This window comes from Dendropsophus ebraccatus, chromosome 4 (genome assembly GCF_027789765.1).
Source record: "Dendropsophus ebraccatus isolate aDenEbr1 chromosome 4, aDenEbr1.pat, whole genome shotgun sequence".
NCBI classification, from domain to species: domain Eukaryota; kingdom Metazoa; phylum Chordata; class Amphibia; order Anura; family Hylidae; genus Dendropsophus; species Dendropsophus ebraccatus.
The window spans coordinates 21,882,003-21,903,832 of NC_091457.1; the positions used below are offsets into that span (position 1 = coordinate 21,882,003).

The 21,830-nt window shown below is 43.2% G+C and overlaps 1 protein-coding gene across 1 annotated transcript in view; it reads left to right on the plus strand.

The window, feature by feature from the left end:
- The first annotated feature begins 4,788 nt into the window (after window positions 1-4,788).
- The window catches only part of PC (pyruvate carboxylase), a 363,791-nt gene continuing 346,749 nt past the window's right edge, over window positions 4,789-21,830 (plus strand). Inside the window, exon 1 of the mRNA XM_069965255.1 lies at window positions 4,789-4,831. The gene's annotated coding sequence lies outside the window, so the exon portion shown is untranslated. The remainder of the gene's footprint in view (window positions 4,832-21,830) is intronic.

Sequence of the window (21,830 nt, forward strand, 5' to 3'; positions counted from 1 at the left end):
ACTCCACCCAGCTACTATGGGTTTTTTGATACATAGTTTAGTTGATCCTGTCTGTCCAGTTTTGTATACTTAGGGCGGGTTCAGACTACGTAGACTTCCGTCGCCTGTACACGCTCACGGCTGCACGCCTTACCGCTAGCTCTATAGTCACCATTCTATGGGCCGGCTGATTCCGCATTCCGCCGAAAGAATTGACGTGAGCCATGAGCGCGTACAGGCAACGGAATTCCGCTGAACCCACCCTTAAAGTCCAAGAGAGGCCATTACCTAGTATAGGGTCCAACTCTGGGGTTCATCTTAATAAAGTAAGCTGGTGCATTTGTGGTGTCCCACCACAGGTGTTCTTTGTCTCACCTGTGAACCTCTCAAAAAGCTCCTTCCTTCAGGTGTTAAGTGGTGATGAAGGTTACTTTACAGTTTCACCACTAGATGTCAATATCTTTTATGTGTCTATGTATTTCTATGTATTGCAGAGCTGAGGTAAAGGGTTACTGTTTTATGTGTACCATCTGTTGCTATTGACCAATAGGAGGTGCTTTCCACTTCTGACCAATCTCTATCCTTTTCTCTTGTGCACACACACATCCCCACCACTGACAGTGAGGCATACAGAGGCAGTTCAGTCTTATCCAGATTCTCATGGGAGAAAGACACACAGAGCAAGTGTCCCTGCTGTAGCCAAGCAAGGGCCTGGCTTATGCCAGGACCTTTGTCCTTGGACCAAGTCAAGAGATTCTAGTCTATATCAATAAAAATTCCCGGCACTTCACCACAGCTTAAGCTTGCAAAAAGTGCATTACGTGGTGTATTTGATCAAGTGTCCATGTGGCAAGTTGTACATAGGGGAGACTATGCAAGCAATAAAGACGCGTATTTGTAAACACAAATCCACAATCAGGTGCGGTAATACGTTACTCCCCTTACCATATCATTTTAAAGAACACCAACACAACTTGTCACAACTACAATTTCAGGTCATTGAAAAAAAATTTCCCTCAAAAAGAGGAGGTGACCTCAAAACGCTACTACGTCGTAGGGAGGCCTTTTGGATACATGCTCTCCGGACCCTAGAACCGAGAGGGTTAAACCGGGAGTATGAATTGTCGGGATGTATGTAGATTTATGGTTTTAGAACTTTTTTCATATCTATTTATAGCATTATTCCACTCTCTGCGATAATTGTATATTTAATATTTATGTATTTTATGCTTTTCAGATTACTATCATAGATTGAATGGATTGGTGGTAGGCTTCTGAGCATTTCTATTTATGCACGTATTAACCCCTTTTGTAGTGTATTAATAATCTCTATGTATGTATTTTAGGATGTTTTATGTGGTGTGTTGTTGTATATGTTTAATTGTTTCTTTATGTGTTCTGTTACTTACCCTTGTGATCTCTTGTTTACTTAGTTCGTATTGATTGTTGCAGCTGCACGGCACTTCATTGCGCTGAATTTGTTTACCGGTTACCTTGGTGACGGATTACGTCACTGAAAGCGACGTGGACGCATCCGGATCGTCATTAATGAGTGCCGCTGATATGTATAAAGATAACTAGTTTTCCTGTTTGTATTAGGCAGTTCGATAAAGGCTCTTTGCGGAAACGCGTCCTGCCCGACTATGTGTGTGCACTATGTCCTGTAAATAAATGCACTTTTTGCAAGCTTAAGCTGTGGTGAAGTGCCGGGAATTTTTATTGATATAGTACTGCTATATCCACGAGCACCACGTGACGGAGTGCCGACATTAAAGGAGATTCTAGTCTAGACACAAGTGTGTACAGAAGACCAACACTTCTTTCAGTATCTCTACTATATCTACTATGCAGTGCTAAGCACTTTAAGGGAGGAGAGTCCAGGAACGCCCTAACCCATGCCGTGAACCAGTCTAAAAGGTACAGGGTAGTATCCTGAAACAAAACTAGCCTGGATAGTACAAAGCTACCAAAGGAAGGTCTACGTTTCCTATCTCGCAGCGCAGGTAACCGGGAAGGCTCGAAAGCTTAGCTACACCCAAATAACCCTATCACCCTATTAGGACAGGTAGCTCGACACTGTAGGGCAAAAGGTGGTTGGATATAGTCTAAACGTGTGTACAAGTAAATTTCTCACTACTTTAAAGTACTTCTTTAAACTTCGGGCAGAGTACATTGCTACACTGGTAAGGGCTCCTTTGACAAACTCTTCTCCTCTACTCTCCTCTACTCTACTCAACTCTCCAAGCACCGCTTCACCTACCTCTCTTCTATTCTACTTCTCTAAGCACCTCCTCAAGCACAAACAAGTTCCAGCACTAAAGTCTATGTGAAGATTTATCTATTCTACTCAAGTGTGTTGTATTGCTGAAAGACTTTCCTGTAAAGCTGTTCGAATTTTTTATATTACTGGGACTCCATCATGCTTTATACGCACCAGCACCCATACACACAAATCGCACACGTTGGGTTATTTCTCCTCTTTCTGTGGGTGGCGTTACCGATAGTCCGGGTGGGTCAGTTGCCACTCAGGACTACCGTGCCAAGAGCCCAAGGGACCCACTACAACCCAGCAGGTCACTGACCATTTGGGGACGCAAACTGGCCATCTGCAAAGCAGGTACCAACATCACACCTGCATGCTGGACAAGCACTGGCGTCACGACAACCACCATCACTAGCCGTACACGGTGTCACGGTTAGCCCAACTACTGGCCGAGTACCACACATTCTATTTAATTAAATGGTTTGCTAAGAACCTCATTATTTAACAAAAAAAGAAAAATCTAGATGATCAACCAATAAAAGTGGCCGTTTTACTAAAGTACATATAGTGATTGGATGTCTAGTAGTGCCTTCCTACATTACAGTGTAATACTACCTTTTCCTGTGCCAAGATGAGCTGCTCTTTTGGGCACCAGGTGAGCTTTATTTTATTTTATGGGACCCTGGGATGATGATATGGGGGTTTAAGAACATATATATTTATTTATTCATTTTTAATTTATTATTATTTTTTTCAATTAAAAACAGTATGTGATATAGGCCGTAATATAGATACATAAATGAATATAAATTTGTCCGTGCATCTTATTTCTCTCTGCATATTTCTATTTAAAAGTAGATTTCCAGAGGAGCACTACTACAAAGGGGGCGAAAAACCAAGTGAGGCCCCGTTCACACATGTGTCAGTCTTTACTGTTAGGAGGCCTTAAAAAGGCTTCAGTAAACCATCAGGATTTCCTGACAGTAATCAGTTTTTATGTTCAGGAAACCATTAGTAGTGTCCATCAGGATTTCCTGACAGTAATCAGTTTTTATGTTCAGGAAACCATCAGTAGTGTCCATCAGGATTTCCTGGGCTCCCATGGACTTCTATAGGGGCATCTGTTCAGGAAATCCTGATGAAAATAGGGCAGGTTCTATAATTTCCTAAACTATTGAAGGGTGTCAGTGTTCAATGGAACCCTATGGGTCAGGAAATCCTTACAGGAATACCTGATAAGAAAAACAGACAGATTTTCCTGAAGTGTAAGGGGGGCCTAAGTTTGGAAAAATCTGCAGTAGATGAAGAGCTGGGGGTTACGGCCTTATGGAAGGGTCGTGACCTGTGCACTTGTATAAGTTACTGCAGAACAGTATATGATATGAGAAAACCAGGGAGGACAGAAATAGAAATATACAGTGTAAGGAAGCAGTCTCCAGCTCCTATTACACCCATGCATGATAAAGACTGTGATATCAAGTTGAAACATACTTTACTTAAAAGCAGTAGTAACTAGCAGTGCTTCAGTAACATTTTTATAATCCTTGAATGCAGTATAAGGCCATGTTCACATGGCGTAAGAGACCGGCTGTTCCGTGACCCGGTTAGCTCACAGAACGGCCGGTCTCTGTAAAGATCATCCCGGCCAGTACTGCAGTACCGGCCGGATGATCTTTCGGCCCCAGAACTCCCCACTGCATGCTATGAAGCTTGCGGCCGCAGCCGCTCGCTTCATAGTGTGCACTGACATGGTTTTCTACAGCCGCTATTCACTGAATAGGAGCCACAGAAAACTGACATATGCTCCAGCCGGGATCCCATAGACACCCGGTCAACGTATCTTTACCCACAATCTGAACCCCTCAAACCACTTGTATTGTCAGATAGCTGCTTTTAATCCAATATCTGTCCTGCGGTCCGTTTGACAGGTGATGCAGTTATTGTCCTAAAAAACAACTTTTAAACTTGCAGCCCCGTGCCCAACAGCCATGGCCTAGATTGTGTATGCATTAAGCTGGCACAACCTCTCTGTCCCTCCTCCCCGCCCTCCTCATCAGACAGGAGAAAATGTTTTAGTGGCATTCCCAATGATGAACAGGGTGGGGAGGAGGGACGGAGGGGTGGTGCAAAGTTAGGGCACAGATACTCCCGTTGGGCACAGGCTGCAAGTTTAAAAGTTGTTTTTGGGGACAATAACCGCATCACCTGCCGAAAGGACCCCAGGACAGATCTTGGATTAAAAGCAGCTATCCGAAGGTACAAGCGGTTTGGGGGGGGGCAGGGGCAGATTGTGGGTACAGTCACTTTAACTACGGCCGTTGTTGCAATCGGCAAAAACGGACGTAGAAATATGAAAAAATACATTGTGGGAACATACCCTAACCCTATTCTATCAGTGCTGCAGTAATATTCCTATAGTCCCTGTATATAGTGAAGTGTCCCAGCTCCCGGCATGTGAATGAAATAACGTAGCCTCAGATTATATTGTTAGGTAATCAGGGGAGTGGCTGGATCTTAGTGTTTCTGGCTGCAAATCCCACGATTTAAAGACACGGTGCATGTGACGTGCGCCCAGTGTGCAGGGTTAAGGTAAGTGTGACAGTGCGGGGGCATCTGTAGGCCCCTCACGTAGTTAGGATCTAGCAGGCTGGGTGCAGGGGACTCGGTAGATTTCATTCCTTTATACTTTCTTACCCATGTGGCTGCTTGGTATTCAGGATTCATATGCCAGGAAACAGACAAAGGTAAAGTTGTGCTGAAGCTTTGCTGCCGGGCGTCTGTCAATGTTTGTTGATTCGAGAAGTTTTTCATGTTGATCTAACACATGAGATGTAACGTAGTGAGCTGGATAACATCATCATCATCATCATTGAGATATCTAACACTAATGTAGAAGCTTCTAGAGAGTATGGAGTGCGGATGAGGGGTACAGAGGGGGAGAGGGAATCTGACTACAAGACACGCTAGTCAGGGTATCTACCTACTGAGGCCTTCTCACAATGACTATCTCAGGCAGCGCGTACTGAAATATTCAACCTCTTTTTGTCTAGTTCTGAATGGAATGTCATAAGAGAATCCGCCTGTTCCGACAAGTCCCATAATAACTTACATGTATGGATATCATGCGGGCCGGGCAACAAGTGAGGCTCCTGGGCAGTAGTCGGCTCTGTGACACTGGTCGGATGTGTGTTGCACCTAATATGTCACCTTTACCCAAATAGCACTATGTAGTGTATATTGTTCTACTTTCTATTCTTGCCTTTTTTTTCTTTTTTTTTTTCAAATGACTTCTATTTAAAAATCTCATATCTTCCAGTACTTATCAGCTGCTGTATGTCCTGCAGGAAGTGGTGTATTCTTTCTAGTCTTAAACAGTGCTCTCTGCTACCACCTCTGTCCATATCAGGAACTGCCCAGAGCAGTAGCAAGTCCCCATAGACAACCTCTCTGGCCAGATCCTGTTAAAGACAAAGCTGGCAGCAGAGAGCACTGTGTTAGACGGAAAAGAATACACCACTTCCTGCAGGATATGCAGCAGCTGATAAGTACTCTGAAGACATGAGATTTTTAAATAGAAGTAAATTATAACTACATAACTTTCTGACCAGCTGATTTGAAAGAAACACATTTTAGCTGGAGTACCCCTTTAAATTTCATATGAACCACAAATAATTGAACATTATTGCACAAACACTGGATAGCCCATAATATTATTGTATGCTTTCTTAGCTGCCTTCGGGGAACTTGAGGGGTCATATTGTGGGGTTGACTTAGCGGGGTCTGGAGGCAGACCATGCTTTGGCCCCTACTGCCGCACGGACCCCATAGTGGTTGCGTGGTCTGCCTCCGTGGTAGCTACGGCTTACAGCACCCACTAGCAGGGTTCACTGCCCTGCCAGTAGAGCTAGCCAAGTCGTAAAGAGTAAACAAAAGTTATTGCTAAGTTGATTTTTAGAGTAGTTAATTGGGGGAGGCGGGGTGCTTGAAGAAGGAGGCATTTGTGTAAGATATATTACAAAGTTTAGCTGTGCCTTTCAGCTTCATAAACATGTATTGCTTATAATTTGATCCCTGATGGTTGATAACAGGAGAAAAAAGGCATTTTTGTCTGATAAGATATATTACAAAGTTTCTTTTATTTGTTTGCATTACTGATCTGTGCAAACTATCCCTATTGTGTATATGGTACGTGTAGTGAGCTATGCAGCCAAGTAGTCTTCAGGTTGTGAGCAGAGTGCACTTAGTCACCATCCTCAACTTATATTCATGCCCAGCTGTCATTGACAGACAGAGAATCTTCTTCCTCATACACTTAACAGCTTAGAAACGTCTCTGCTTGTTAAACAGCCTTACTCCATTTTGCTTAAAATACACAATTTTACATCCATAATTCTCCCTACTAAATAACATTGAATTCAAGAGGAAAACCTGCACAGTTCACATGTTGCTGTTGTAGATTTACTATGGCAGGCACAGAGGCCACAAAGGCCTCTGGCTGCCATAGTAACTAATCATTACTCCACAGTCATATTGTTCCATTTAAATGCAACAATTGCTATTAATCCTAACAGCAGATATGTCATATGAATCCTGGATAACCCCTTAAAGGGTTAAATGACCGACATCAGTGGGATACCTGATGTCAGCCATCAGCAGTGGGTGTGTGTGCAGATAGCAGTCGCAGGTGGATGGAGCAAGCTCCTGAGTACACTTATTATTGTTAACATAAATAGTCATGTGGCTGTCATGAGGGGGTAGCCTTTCATAGGCCTGGGCTAGGGTAAAGCTTAAGGACAAACAGTTCATTCTTCAAAGGAGCCAGGGTCCACAAATAGTCCTGGGTATCTCTCGGCGTTACCAATCTTTCTATTGTATGGGAGATCAGAGGGAGCAATTCACTACTCTGTCTCTGGGCTGCCTTACTTAACTCCTTCTTAGGGTCCTTTTCCACGGGCCGATGGGGGCACAATCAATAATGTAAACGACCGCCGATCTGCTAGATCAGCGCTCATTTACTGGGCCTATTACATGGCCCGATAATCATTTAGCGAGGGCTGCAGGGACATTGTTACCGATGTCCTTGTAGCCCTTGTTTACACACAATACTATACCTGGTCTTCTCCTGCGCTTCTTCTCCTCGGGTCCCGCACTAAGCAGCAGCTTCAATGCGGTCTGTCTTAGCTGACAGACCGCTCAGCCAATCACTGAGTGATTGGCTGAGCGGTCTGTTAGCTAAGACAGGCCGCACTGAAGCTGCACGCGGGACTGGAAGAAAGAAAGAGCGCAGGAGAAGACCTGCAACATGCTTAGGTAAAGTATGGTGCTTGTGAAATTGTTGGTCTCCCGCCACGCACCGCTATTCCATGCGCGGTCGGTGCCCGATAATTTTATGTTTAAACCTAAATAAATTAACAAGCAATCATCGGCTGATCGTTCTCTCTATTCCACGGAGCGATAATCAGCCGAATCAGGCCGTTTCGGCCGATTATGGCTCCGTGGAATAGGACCCTTAGGGTAGGGAAATCCCGCCTGCCTCAGTGTGACACTGCTTCTCTACGGGAGAGCGCGGGATTTGGGATTTGGCCTGTTTTACTCAATGTGGACATACCCTTAACCCAAAAACTTTTAACCATATGTGTCTATAGCCTAATGTAACCTATATGGCCTGCCGTTTCTAAACTTACCAGTATATGGCAGCATAACCTACGCACAGCACAAAATATGGCAGTTACATACAACTCAATGGGAACCATCCCACACCCGAACCCTAAAAGAGGCATCAAGACCCAGCACATTTAGCACCCTTTGACTCACTTAGTCTTAGTGCTTCTATATGTAACCCAGCAGCATGGCATGAGAGGGGGGTGTAATTCCCTGCTGCCATGTTGCTAAATGCCTGTAAACCACCAGGCTTTCACAACACGAACAGTATAAGCAGAACATATCACACATACATGACAGCTTGGGAAAATCACACGAAGCAACAGAATATATAATGCACAACAATAACACTTACAGAAATGGGGACAAACTTCTTCCTCCTGCAAAACAGCATAATACATGTAAAGCACAATTTTCTTAAAGGCACGGTACATTTTTATGGGCCCACCTGTATGAACCATTTATATAATATAAAATAAATCACACAGCAATGCCCTGTCTGAATACGCTTTAGGGGAGATATATACTTGGAAGCAGGTTCTTACTGTAAGGGACAATCACACCCTGCTCTTCACTTGGAGTTGAAGCCAGGACATTTGGCAAGTATGAAGCTGCTCGCCCCTTCGGGGGTGTATTTACACCCAGAGTTCTCGCCTTTGTAGTAAATTACAGCTACACGTATAGTAAGGGTTGCACAAGATCAGAACAAAGGGTTTGCTTTATTTCAAGTAATAATCCCATAGACCCTGTGATTTTATTTCCTGATCACTTTAAAGTCTCATACACATGTGTGTAGGCCCTTATTGTTGTTAATTGAAAGGGCACCACAGCAATTATCATGTGATCAGGGTCAGGGTGGGCTCACTATCTAAGGGCTCTGTGGTACTATTTTAAGGTGTGCGAAAGGGTTAACCAATTGTAGCCATTACTCTTTTACTTTTTTGTTAACAAAGCCTTATGGGGGCTTGTTTTTTGTGGGACTGGTTGTATCTTTTTTTCACTATAAAACGTATTGTGGTACAATTGGGCGTAGGTGCTTGAAGCAGGAAGCTGTGATCACGTCTAGACACAGGTGGGGGGCCCACTTGAGATTAGAGGCCCATCAAAGGTTCACCCGCCCCCCTGTGGACCCCCTTCCCCCCGACCGGGGACCCAGAATTGTGATACACTATATTTACAGAATCACTGTTGACCCTGGCCGCCATCTTGGGACGATCACGTCATCTTCAGGAGGCCAGACTGACTGGTCCAGCCCTCCCTCAAGCCGGCCCCCCTCCAGCTGAACAGTGGCTGAGCATTACAGTGCCGCCATGAGGGAGGAGGGGCCGGCATGAGGGAGGGCTGGAGCAGTCAGACCGGCCTCCTGAAGATGATGTGATTGTCCCAAGATGGCGGCCGGGGTCGACAGTGATTCCGTAAGTATACTGCATCACACTTCCAGGTCCGCGGTTGGGGGGGAAGGGGAGACGGACATGGGGAAGGGGGTCATTCACTTCTATAACACACATTACAATGTTGTATAACTTTGTAATGTGTGTTATTTAGTGAAAAAATCTTTTAGACCGCACTACCCCTTTAAGGCACCATATAAAAAAGCACCATTGTTAGTGAGCGGTATGTGGGAATCCCTGTTCTAGGTTCTGTACAGTAGTTACATGTCTGTGGTACTGCACTGTGCTATGTGTAGCCCTAGGAGCTAGTGAATTGTATATGAGAATGTGCTGTACTGCAGCTACCAGCATATCACCCGCTGTGTCCCTTCACCCAGTGACATCCTCATACTGCAAAATAGGAACAACAAGTTAACAAACCAAAGCACAACATTCCCCCGAGGGCTGAAAAAGTGCAAAGCAATAGAAACGGCTTCCATCAAAGCCTAAGATAACAGTTTCCTAATAAAACATTCCATAAATCCGTCCTTATACCTTATACCCTTATACCTATCCTTATACCCAGCCCATGGGATGATGGCTGAACAGCACCTATATTCTCCTATGTCTCATATAAAAGGTCCTAAACATAGAACACACACCTAGGAGGCATCGATGACCTAGTATATTCCACCATGCCTGAGGTTATATTCATATGTCACGTTTTTCAGCATATTTGAAGCCATAAAACAACCATTTTTACGTCTCAAAAAAGTTTCCTCATCTCCCTCCACCCCTCCCCTCTCCATAGAGAACAATGAAGACGGGGGAGAGCTTCAAACTGCTTTTTCATGATAAAAATGCATTTTTCGGCTAATAAACCGAATTACAACGTTTCTTAAAATCGCCTGTACTATTGATTTCTGCAAAAAAAAAAAGAAAGAAATTAAACAACAGGTACACTTTAACCCTAGGAGAGGTAGAAAGCAAGGGTCCCGGCACTCCAAAAGAGGATTAAAATCTTAATGCTTTATTCCATATCAAACAAATAAAATCTGCTGCGGGTCAAACCGACGCGTTTCGCGCGCATGCGCGCTTAGTCCTGGTATAATGCACACTTGCTACACACATGATTAAAAACAGAAAGCAGCCTATCAGGTGAGATGTATGGTTCCTATGTACTCAGGTGAAAGGCAGCTCGACATGATTGAGAGAGGGAGGAGGGAGAGTCGGTATAGCAAACCAGTGTGGTGCAGGAGTGGGAATATATATGGATATATTTAAATCCGGCAGTGCACCAGTCAGTGGCTCAAACAGATATGATCATAGTACTTAAACCATAAATAAAATAAATTAAATCAAGGGTTGTACATAAATGATCGGGTGTACCTGGGGGAACAGATGGAGGCATGTGCACGTATTTATGAATGTATGTGTGCCTAACTAACGACGAAATAAGGTATATGGTATAATAGAAAAATTGATTGTACTATGTAAAGGCAGTATGAAAATGCAGAAACATAAGGCAAGAAATTAGTAGGTATAGTGATATAGAAGATCATTCTTAAAATTCAATCCATTTGGAAAGCGAGTATTCAGCTTGAAGATATACTCCGCCTCCTTATGTAGGAGGAGTTGTTGTCTGTTGCCTCCTCTCATTGGATTTTCTACTATCTTGATACCATAGAATGTGAATGAGGACATGTTGCTGCGGTGTACGTCAATGAAATGTTTGACTGCACCAGATGAGCTTGTGATGTGTCCTTTCTTAAAATCTGTTATGTGTTCACTGATTCTCCTCTTAAGTTTACGTATAGTGCACCCTACATATTTTAAACGGCATGATGTGCATTCTATTATGTAGATAACATGATCGCTTTCACAGTTGATATTATCCATGATTCTATATGTATGTGTATTCTCACTGTTGGTGTAAATTTTGGTTGTGAGCATATATCTGCACATGTTACATCTTGGCAGACTACATCTGTGATTGCCCGATTTATTATGTGATGTGTTAGAATTCAGAGGTGGCAATCCACTGGGGGAGAGCTGATCACCCAGTGTGCGTCCCTTACGTGCCACACAACGAATACCTCTGTGTAAGATGTCACTTAGTGTGGGGTCTTGCCGTAGGATGTTAAGATTTTTCATGAGGATATCAGTGATATGCTTATATTCGGTGGAGAACCGTGTGGAAAAAGTTATAGGGATATCCCTATCACTCTGGTTGGTTTTGTTTTTATCCCTTAATAGGGTGGTTCTTGTTTTGTTGGAAGTTATTTTGAGAGCCCTGTTCAGATAAGTGCGCTTGTAACCTCGTTCCATCATGCGTTTGCATGCTTCTGTGGTTTGTAATTTGCATGTGATGGAAGAGGAACAAGCGCGTTTCACTCGTGTTAATTCACCTACTGGAATCGATCTAATAGTGTGAGCCGGATGGCTACTAGTTGCATGTAAAAGTGTGTTGCCCGCCGTGGGCTTTCTATACAGCGACGTATCCACTTTCATAGTAGTAAAGTTGGCTGTAAGCATTATATCAAGAAATGGAATACATGTAGGATGAAACTGATGAGTGAATTGTAAATTATTATCATTGTTGTTGATATATTGCAAAAAATCTTCAATGCTCTCCCTTCCCCCCTGCCACACGACGAGCACGTCATCGATGTAACGTCCGTACCAACGTATGGCAGGGGAGAAGGGGTTAGAGTGACAGAAAATGTATCTCTCCTCCCACCATGCCACGAACAGGCCTGCCAGCATAGGTGAAAATTTGGCTCCCATAGGAGCACCTCTTATCTGGAGAAAAAACTCACCATTAAAGGAAAAATAATTATGTTTCAATAGATAAGAGGTGCAGTCAAGAATGAATTCACGTAGCTCGAAGCTATATGTGCTATAACGGTACAAATGATGGGCAAGTGCTAGGAGGGCCTGTTCGTGGGGAATGGAGGAGTATAAGGCAGAAATATCACAACTGAGCCACATAGAATTGTCATGCCAGTCAAAGTCATCAAATGCACGCAACACACTGCTGCTGTCTTTAAGGTAACCTGGAGTTCTGGCGACAAGGGGCTGTAGTAACCCATCCACCCATGCGCATAATTTTTCTCCCAAAGAGCCCACACCAGAAATGATGGGGCGCAGGGGTGGAGGGGAAACCCCCTTGTGCACCTTTGGTAAACCGTAAAAGACTGCTGTTAAAGGAAAATCTGGAATGAGATTAGAGGCATCTTTTTCATTCAGGATGCCAAGGGCAATGCCCTCTTGTACTAAAGCACAAAGTTCCGGTTTGTAGATAGCAGTTGGATCCCCAGGTAATTTCCTGTATGTGTCCTGATCCAGAAGTATATTGTCAGCTAGTTGTACATATAGATCTCTGTCCATCAGAACTATCTTGCCGCCCTTGTCGGCCATTTTTATGATAAGCTGTGGATTGCTACTGAGTTTCTTAATGGCCTCTCGTTCCTTAGGGGTGGCATTGGGCATGAATGGCTTTGTGCGCATGGTGTCATAGAGCCTCTTAAGATCCCGTTCCATTGTGAATTGGAAAGTGTCCAGAGCTTCTACTCTTGATTTATATGGGTAATAGGCTGGATTCGTGTGTGGCATGGAGGCATAATGGATAGACTGGTTTTCTGTTGTTCCACTTTCATATTGTAAATCTAGGAGTTCTACCAGATTAACCTGTTCGTCAAAGAGTAGGTTGCCAAATTCATTGCTGGAGGCCATACGTGGCTGGAGTACAGACTTGGGGGTATGTTCCTGCATATGGAAATGTCTTTTGACGGTGAGTAGCCTGGCTAGTCTGTTGATATCCATTAAAGTGTCAAACAGATTGAAGTGGCACATGGGAACAAAGGACAAGCCTTTGGAAAGTATACTAATGTCCTCTTGTGTAAGTGACACTGAAGATAGATTGATTATGTTATTATTAATAGGCTCTTCCTGTGATGTATGTGAACGTGGGCTGACAGTTAACGTTTCTTCCCTTTCGTGGTTTTTTTGGGGGGTTTTCTTGGATTTGTGTTTCCTTCCCCCTCGTCTGATCCGTTTTTTGACGTTGGTTCATCACCATCCCGACTATGGGTTTGTGTTTGTCTCAAGGATGTGGCTTGTTGTCGTGTAGGTTGAGAACTACGTGCACCCTCCTTGCTCTTAGTGTAATAGTTATTTTTACGTGTTCTGGTAGTTGGTTCCTCTGTACTTGTATCTGATGTGAGGTCATAATCCGACTCTTCTGATCTCTCAGATTCCATTGAGGAGAAGCTGACATGTGTGTTCTCACGTGATTTAGTTTGTGGGTTTTTCTTAAGAATGGAACGTGGTTTGTAGGTACGATAACGCTTCCAAGTGTAAACCTGGTTCAAGGAATAATCTTCATTGTCCCGCTGAAATTTACTTTTTTTCACGGACACAATGTAGTTTTCCATCTCTTGAATTTTTTGTTTCATCTTGGAGTTTAACTCCTCATATTCTGCGGTACCTGAAAAAACCTGGAGAGACACTTTGGTCTCCTCTAATTGGGCTTTAAAGGACAACTCCCACAAAAAATTTTTTTTGCTCATTTAACACACATTACAAAGTTATATAACTTTGTAATGTGGTTAAATACCCGGCCTGGCCCCCTTCCCCCACTTTCGGACCCCCGACCCCCCACCCCGGAAGTTAAGGAATTTATACATTACCTATTACGATCGTCACGGTCCTCTTCTCCGGGGCGGCATCTGGTGACGACGACGTCAGAGCCGAGGGGCGGTCCGGGTCTTCTTCCTCCTCGGCGTCTTCATGCAAAGTGAATGGGGATGAAAAGGCTGCTGGTGCACATGCGCACCAGCAGCCTTTTCATTGGCTGGAGCGCATCACATGGCTTCCAGCTTGCTCAGCCCTGATTGGCTGAGCTTGCTGGAAGCCATGTGATGCGCTCCAGCCAATGAAAAGGCTGCCGGTGCGCAAGCGCACTGGCAGCCTTTTCCATCCCCTGGACCCGGAAGTTGGAGACATCGCTGGATGGCGGAAGGTGGCGACGGAGAGGCGGACGGCGGGCGAATCGAGTGGCGATCGTCACCGGAGAGATGGTGAGTGTGGTGTCTGTGTGTGTCTGTGTTTTTTTTTTTTTTTGGGGTCCCGCGGGAGTTGTCCTTTAACCTCCACAAGTTTTTTCTGTTCATATTTGGTAATGAGACGAATCAGTTTGAGAGAGCATTCAGTTAATGCTTCTTCCCATTCTGATTGGAATTCATCACAGAAAATAGTTGTGGAGTTCTTGTAAATTCGGAGTCCTCTGGGGATCATACTTTTATCTAGGTATGTTTTTAATGTGCTGTAGTCCCACCACAGTTTGAGCTCTTGAATACATAGCTTTTCCCATTTTTGGAACAATGTCTTGCATTCTGGGTTGAGCTCTCCAAGAAGATCAAACACCATGGTGAGCTTACGTTCCCGTTCCTCTTCTATGTTGGAGGCCCCAGGTGTATCAGAGGGATTTGTGTTGGGGCTTTCAGTGAGTCCGCTGGCTAGTGTAGCCATATTGCGGTTTAATAGCATAGGTCAGATTCAGACTCAGTGGAAATGTCAGAGCTGCGTTTTCCTTATGTGTAGGAGATAATAGGTGTTACCAAATGTAACTATCTGTGACCAGGTAATTGAGCATTAAATGTAACTGATATCCCGGGGAGTTAATGTGGTATTTGAAAGGTAGTTCTCGATAACCCAATATTGTCCGCGGGAGAATGTATTCATAGGAGGGAGACTCGACTAGGAAACAGCTGTAGTATATACAAGTAGTAAAGTGGATATAGTCAGCTCACCTCAATAAATCTGCTCTGGTCACAGTTCATAGATGGAGGGTGCACGGTTCTAACGATAGCCAATCGTGATATTCATAGGAGAGGTAGAAAGCAAGGGTCCCGGCACTCCAAAAGAGGATTAAAATCTTAATGCTTTATTCCATATCAAACAAATAAAATCTGCTGCGGGTCAAACCGACGCGTTTCGCGCGCATGCGCGCTTAGTCCTGGTATAATGCACACTTGCTACACACATGATTAAAAACAGAAAGCAGCCTATCAGGTGAGATGTATGGTTCCTATGTACTCAGGTGAAAGGCAGCTCGACATGATTGAGAGAGGGAGGAGGGAGAGTCCGTATAGCAAACCAGTGTGGTGCAGGAGTGGGAATTCTGCCTTATACTCCTCCATTCCCCACGAACAGGCCCTCCTAGCACTTGCCCATCATTTGTACCGTTATAGCACATATAGCTTCGAGCTACGTGAATTCATTCTTGACTGCACCTCTTATCTATTGAAACATAATTATTTTTCCTTTAATGGTGAGTTTTTTCTCCAGATAAGAGGTGCTCCTATGGGAGCCAAATTTTCACCTATGCTGGCAGGCCTGTTCGTGGCATGGTGGGAGGAGAGATACATTTTCTGTCACTCTAACCCCTTCTCCCCTGCCATACGTTGGTACGGACGTTACATCGATGACGTGCTCGTCGTGTGGCAGGGGGGAAGGGAGAGCATTGAAGATTTTTTGCAATATATCAACAACAATGATAATAATTTACAATTCACTCATCAGTTTCATCCTACATGTATTCCATTTCTTGATATAATGCTTACAGCCAACTTTACTACTATGAAAGTGGATACGTCGCTGTATAGAAAGCCCACGGCGGGCAACACACTTTTACATGCAACTAGTAGCCATCCGGCTCACACTATTAGATCGATTCCAGTAGGTGAATTAACACGAGTGAAACGCGCTTGTTCCTCTTCCATCACATGCAAATTACAAACCACAGAAGCATGCAAACGCATGATGGAACGAGGTTACAAGCGCACTTATCTGAACAGGGCTCTCAAAATAACTTCCAACAAAACAAGAACCACCCTATTAAGGGATAAAAACAAAACCAACCAGAGTGATAGGGATATCCCTATAACTTTTTCCACACGGTTCTCCACCGAATATAAGCATATCACTGATATCCTCATGAAAAATCTTAACATCCTACGGCAAGACCCCACACTAAGTGACATCTTACACAGAGGTATTCGTTGTGTGGCACGTAAGGGACGCACACTGGGTGATCAGCTCTCCCCCAGTGGATTGCCACCTCTGAATTCTAACACATCACATAATAAATCGGGCAATCACAGATGTAGTCTGCCAAGATGTAACATGTGCAGATATATGCTCACAACCAAAATTTACACCAACAGTGAGAATACACATACATATAGAATCATGGATAATATCAACTGTGAAAGCGATCATGTTATCTACATAATAGAATGCACATCATGCCGTTTAAAATATGTAGGGTGCACTATACGTAAACTTAAGAGGAGAATCAGTGAACACATAACAGATATTAAGAAAGGACACATCACAAGCTCATCTGGTGCAGTCAAACATTTCATTGACGTACACCGCAGCAACATGTCCTCATTCACATTCTATGGTATCAAGATAGTAGAAAATCCAATGAGAGGAGGCAACAGACAACAACTCCTCCTACATAAGGAGGCGGAGTATATCTTCAAGCTGAATACTCGCTTTCCAAATGGATTGAATTTTAAGAATGATCTTCTATATCACTATACCTACTAATTTCTTGCCTTATGTTTCTGCATTTTCATACTGCCTTTACATAGTACAATCAATTTTTCTATTATACCATATACCTTATTTCGTCGTTAGTTAGGCACACATACATTCATAAATACGTGCACATGCCTCCATCTGTTCCCCCAGGTACACCCGATCATTTATGTACAACCCTTGATTTAATTTATTTTATTTATGGTTTAAGTACTATGATCATATCTGTTTGAGCCACTGACTGGTGCACTGCCGGATTTAAATATATCCATATATATTCCCACTCCTGCACCACACTGGTTTGCTATACCGACTCTCCCTCCTCCCTCTCTCAATCATGTCGAGCTGCCTTTCACCTGAGTACATAGGAACCATACATCTCACCTGATAGGCTGCTTTCTGTTTTTAATCATGTGTGTAGCAAGTGTGCATTATACCAGGACTAAGCGCGCATGCGCGCGAAACGCGTCGGTTTGACCCGCAGCAGATTTTATTTGTTTGATATGGAATAAAGCATTAAGATTTTAATCCTCTTTTGGAGTGCCGGGACCCTTGCTTTCTACCTCTCCTATGAATATCACGATTGGCTATCGTTAGAACCGTGCACCCTCCATCTATGAACTGTGACCAGAGCAGATTTATTGAGGTGAGCTGACTATATCCACTTTACTACTTGTATATACTACACTTTAACCCTCCTTGTATATAAGGCCATAGCACTTGCGTTTTTCCACCTAGAGACCCAGATGAGCCCTTATTTTTTGTGCCACTAATTGTACTTTGCAATGGCAGACGTAATTTTTGCCTAAAATATGCAGTGAAACCAGAAAAAAATTATAGGTGTGGTAAATTAAAATGGTAAAGTGGTAAATAAAAAATAAAAAAATTGCAATAACACGCGGTACCAAACATGTTTATTAATTAATTTACTTATTTTTATTTATAAAATAGGGAAAGGGGGGGTGATTCTGACTTTTATTAGGGGAGGGGGATTTTGTATTAATAAAAAGACTTTTTTTTTTTACACACATACTAGAAGCCCCCCTGGGGGACTTCTATTATTACTACACTGATCTCTCATAGAGATCTATGCAGTATAGATATAATGCATAGATCCATGAGATCTGTGCTCTATTTCTTTCAGCTGCTGCAGCAAAAAGCAATGGAGTGCCGAGCCGGGATCAGCGCCATTACGGCGCAGACCCCAGCCTGAAGCCGAAGCAGGGATCACCCCCCTGCGAGGCGATCCCCCCACTAGACCACCAGGGTAAGGGGACAGCAAGTATTTAGATTCAGCTGTCAACTTTGACAGCCGCATCTGAATACTTAATTAGCGGGCACGAAGATCGGACCGTGCCCGCTAATAGCAGCGGTCCCAGCCTGCATGTAGCACCCAGGATCGTGGCAGTTCAGAGCGGGTCGTGCTCTGAACTCCCCTAGCAGCACCAGGACGTTCAGTAACGTCCTGGTGCAGCTATGGGTTAAAGTTTTATTTAATAAAAAAAATAATGATAATATTTTATATATATAGGATGGTCCAAAAGTAGGTGAACAGTATGTATAATAGGGTTATGAAGGGGGAGATTTAACAAACATGGTGTAAAGTGAAACCGACTCTGTTGCCCCTAGCAACCAATCAGATTTCACCTTTCATTTTCCAAAGAGTCTATGAGGAATGAAAGGTGGAATCTGATTGGTTGCTAGGGGCAACTGAGCCAGTTTCATTTTACACCATGTTTGATAAATCTCCCCCAAAGCCCTATTAGACATACTGTCCACCTACTTTTTGGATATATATATATATATATATATATATATATATATATATATATATACAGTGGTGCCTTGGATTTGGATTACGAGCATAATTCGTTCCAGGACTGTGCTTGTAATCCAAATCCACTCTTAAACCAAAGGAAATTTTTCCATAAGAAATCACTGATATGCAGACAATTGGTTCCACACCGAAAAATAAAGATTTATTATTCTGAATAACATGTATAACAGACGAAACAAACATTCAGAAACAGCAGAATATGTCATATTATAAGTTACTGTACAGTAATGGAGAGGATGGGAAACACAAGGACTTACAGAGACTGCAGGGAGCAGGAAGGAAGGAGCAGGACAGATGTGGGCACAGTATAGCAGCGCTCCCTGTCTGGGGAGAGAGGGGTTACAGCTATGGAGAGATTACCCCCTTAGTCCTGTCCCCTGATGCAAGCCTCAGCCTGAAGTGGATCTGCTATGATTTGGAAGGTGTTTAGAGTACAGTGCTGTAGACCACGCTATGCAGACCATGCCCCTTCTCCACTCGCGCTCCCACCCAGTATAGGGAGCTCTTAAACCAAAGCAATGCTCTTAAACCAAGTTACTCTTAAACCAAGGTACCACTGTATATATATATATATATATATATATATATATATATATATATATATATGTGTGTATGTGTGTGTGTGTGTGTGTGTGTCATGCAGAAGAGGAGACAGGGAATGAATTCTGGGATTTTAGAACTGGGGCAGACAGGTAAGCAATGCTATATGCTTCTGCACATCTTTTTTACCTGAAGTCAGAGTACCCCTTTAAATCTTATACAGATTGCCTAGATATTATATAGGATAATCATTGCTTGTAATATTATAATCTAATATTCTTTTGATAGAATATGCAATATACAACTGCGTTTCCTTACGTATTTTCCATTTCCCTTTGCTGTTGCCAGATTTCTTCTATTTTATTCCTTTTAGGTTAAGGTTAACTATTCCCTTAAGGAAAATGTGCAAATTGAGCAGCTATTGATGCTATCTGTTTGAGTGTATAAGCTCTTTGCATTAATCCCGACAGGTCTTCGGCAGCCATGTAATTTCCATGCCATTTGGCGCTAACGTTTTTATTACCGCTCCGTAATAATAGTGCCAAGTGCCATTGCACACTGCTGTATGAGAAATCTCATTCTTCACCTCATTGTCTGGCCCAGTAGAGCTAGCAATTTGCCGTACGTGGGCACCTACATGTTTGCTGAAATCCATTTCATTTACCAGTTTGTTTATGAATGTTGTTCAGAAACAACAAAGCCCCAAAGACCCCCAGGAAGAGAGAAGACGTAAATCCCATAGAGATGATGCCGGGATCAGAAACAAAGCAATGGCTTACAGTGAATTGGAAACAAAGGCCCGGCCCGGAGCTCCGGGAGGAACAATGCCCCCACATTTAATAAATCGCATTAGCATCCATTGCCCAATATACTGCTGTTAATAGCATAATAGTATAGTGCAGGAAATGTAACCCCTTCAAGGCTAGGTTTACTTTCACTTTAGTTTTTCTTTATTTATTTATTTTTATCTTACCTTATAAAAGCTACAGAGCCATATGAGGGCTTGTTTTTTGCAGGTACAACTTTCATAAGCAATGATTAGATTTCTTATATTGATCCATGTCAGGGGTGTAACTACCACCATAACAGCCATAGTGACTGCTACAGGGTCTGCCACATCAGGGGGCCCAGTGGCCCACTCCTTCAATACACTGGGTCCCCTGAGCCGTCATCAATTGCAGCACTGAGTGGGCCTTTAGGGTGCTGCATATATCCCTTTAACTGCAAGTGCTTCTGACAAGCACTTGTAGTTAAATGTTGAAGGTTATGACTACAATTGATGAGTTTGTAGTCAGTGGGGAGGGGGCAATCAAAAGTTTGCTATGGGGTCCAGCCATTTCTAGTTATGCCCCTGATCCATGTGATCAGTTGATTGGTGCTCTGCTAGCCAGAATCTTAGCAGCATTGCTTTGGCAGGCGCGGTTAAGTACAGGCCTCTGGCTGTAGTAGTACGTGTTAGGCACTATGTACAGTGTAGGGGTGCTGACAGTTGCAGCACCTATCATTTAAAATTAATTATAGCATTTTAATGATTGAAAAACTGACATCAGGGGGATCACTGATGTCAGTCCTTAGCAGCAGACACCCTGTGAGTATGGAGCAGGCTCAGCTTCTGGACCCTGAATGATCAAAAGTTGATGATCTTAAGAATTGTAAAAGACTGGATTACTTCTCTAATTGATAATGGCTAAGGATGAAGGTTAACCACATACAGTAGGGCATCTCTCTTATGAGGCTGAAGACATTATTATTGCTGAGCTTTATAAACAGACGTATTCATTTATTTGTCAGGCTTGAGGGGATGAGCCACAACTGTGTGTTATTCTGTACAGGTCCAACCAGTTTTCTTTGCTGTGTATCCTGTATGCTTGGGTTATAGCCAACACTACGGTACTAATGTGCCAAATATGCAGCTTTTTCTAACCATTCTAACAGTGTGTGGGGCTACCTAGGCTTATATACTTGGTGACGACAAACAACAAACAAACGAAAAAACGCCCAGATGGAAATGTCAGATGGCTGCAAAACTCGGCACGCTGCGCAGTTATGGCATATATATATATATATATATATATATATATATATATATATATATATATATATATTAATTACAGGTGTGGTCTGATTACACATTACTGAGGAGGGGCTAAAATTGATTCCTCCACTGCCCTATAAAAAGGGTTTTAGAGGCTACTTTTGGGTAGTGTACATCTTTGTACAAGTTTGGTGTCTGCTAGACATGTCAGGCACCTGTCGCAAAGTTCTCTCTTCAGTGGTGATGAAGGTGGCATTTTATAGTTTCACCACTAGGTGTCCGTGATATTTCTAAGCTTTGTTATATGATGCACAGCTGGAGTGAGTAAAGGGTTATTGCTGTTACTGTACCACCTGGTCTGTGCTGACCTGTAAGAGATACTCTCTTTTTCTCTACCTATCCCTGCTCTCCACACACACAGTCCCTGGGGAAGTAGTTAGTTAGCCCCTTGTGGACAGGAAGTTAGTTCAGTGTGGTCTAGTGTGAAGTGAGGTAGAGACATGTGTATAAAGCAGCTAGAGATACTCAGTTCTT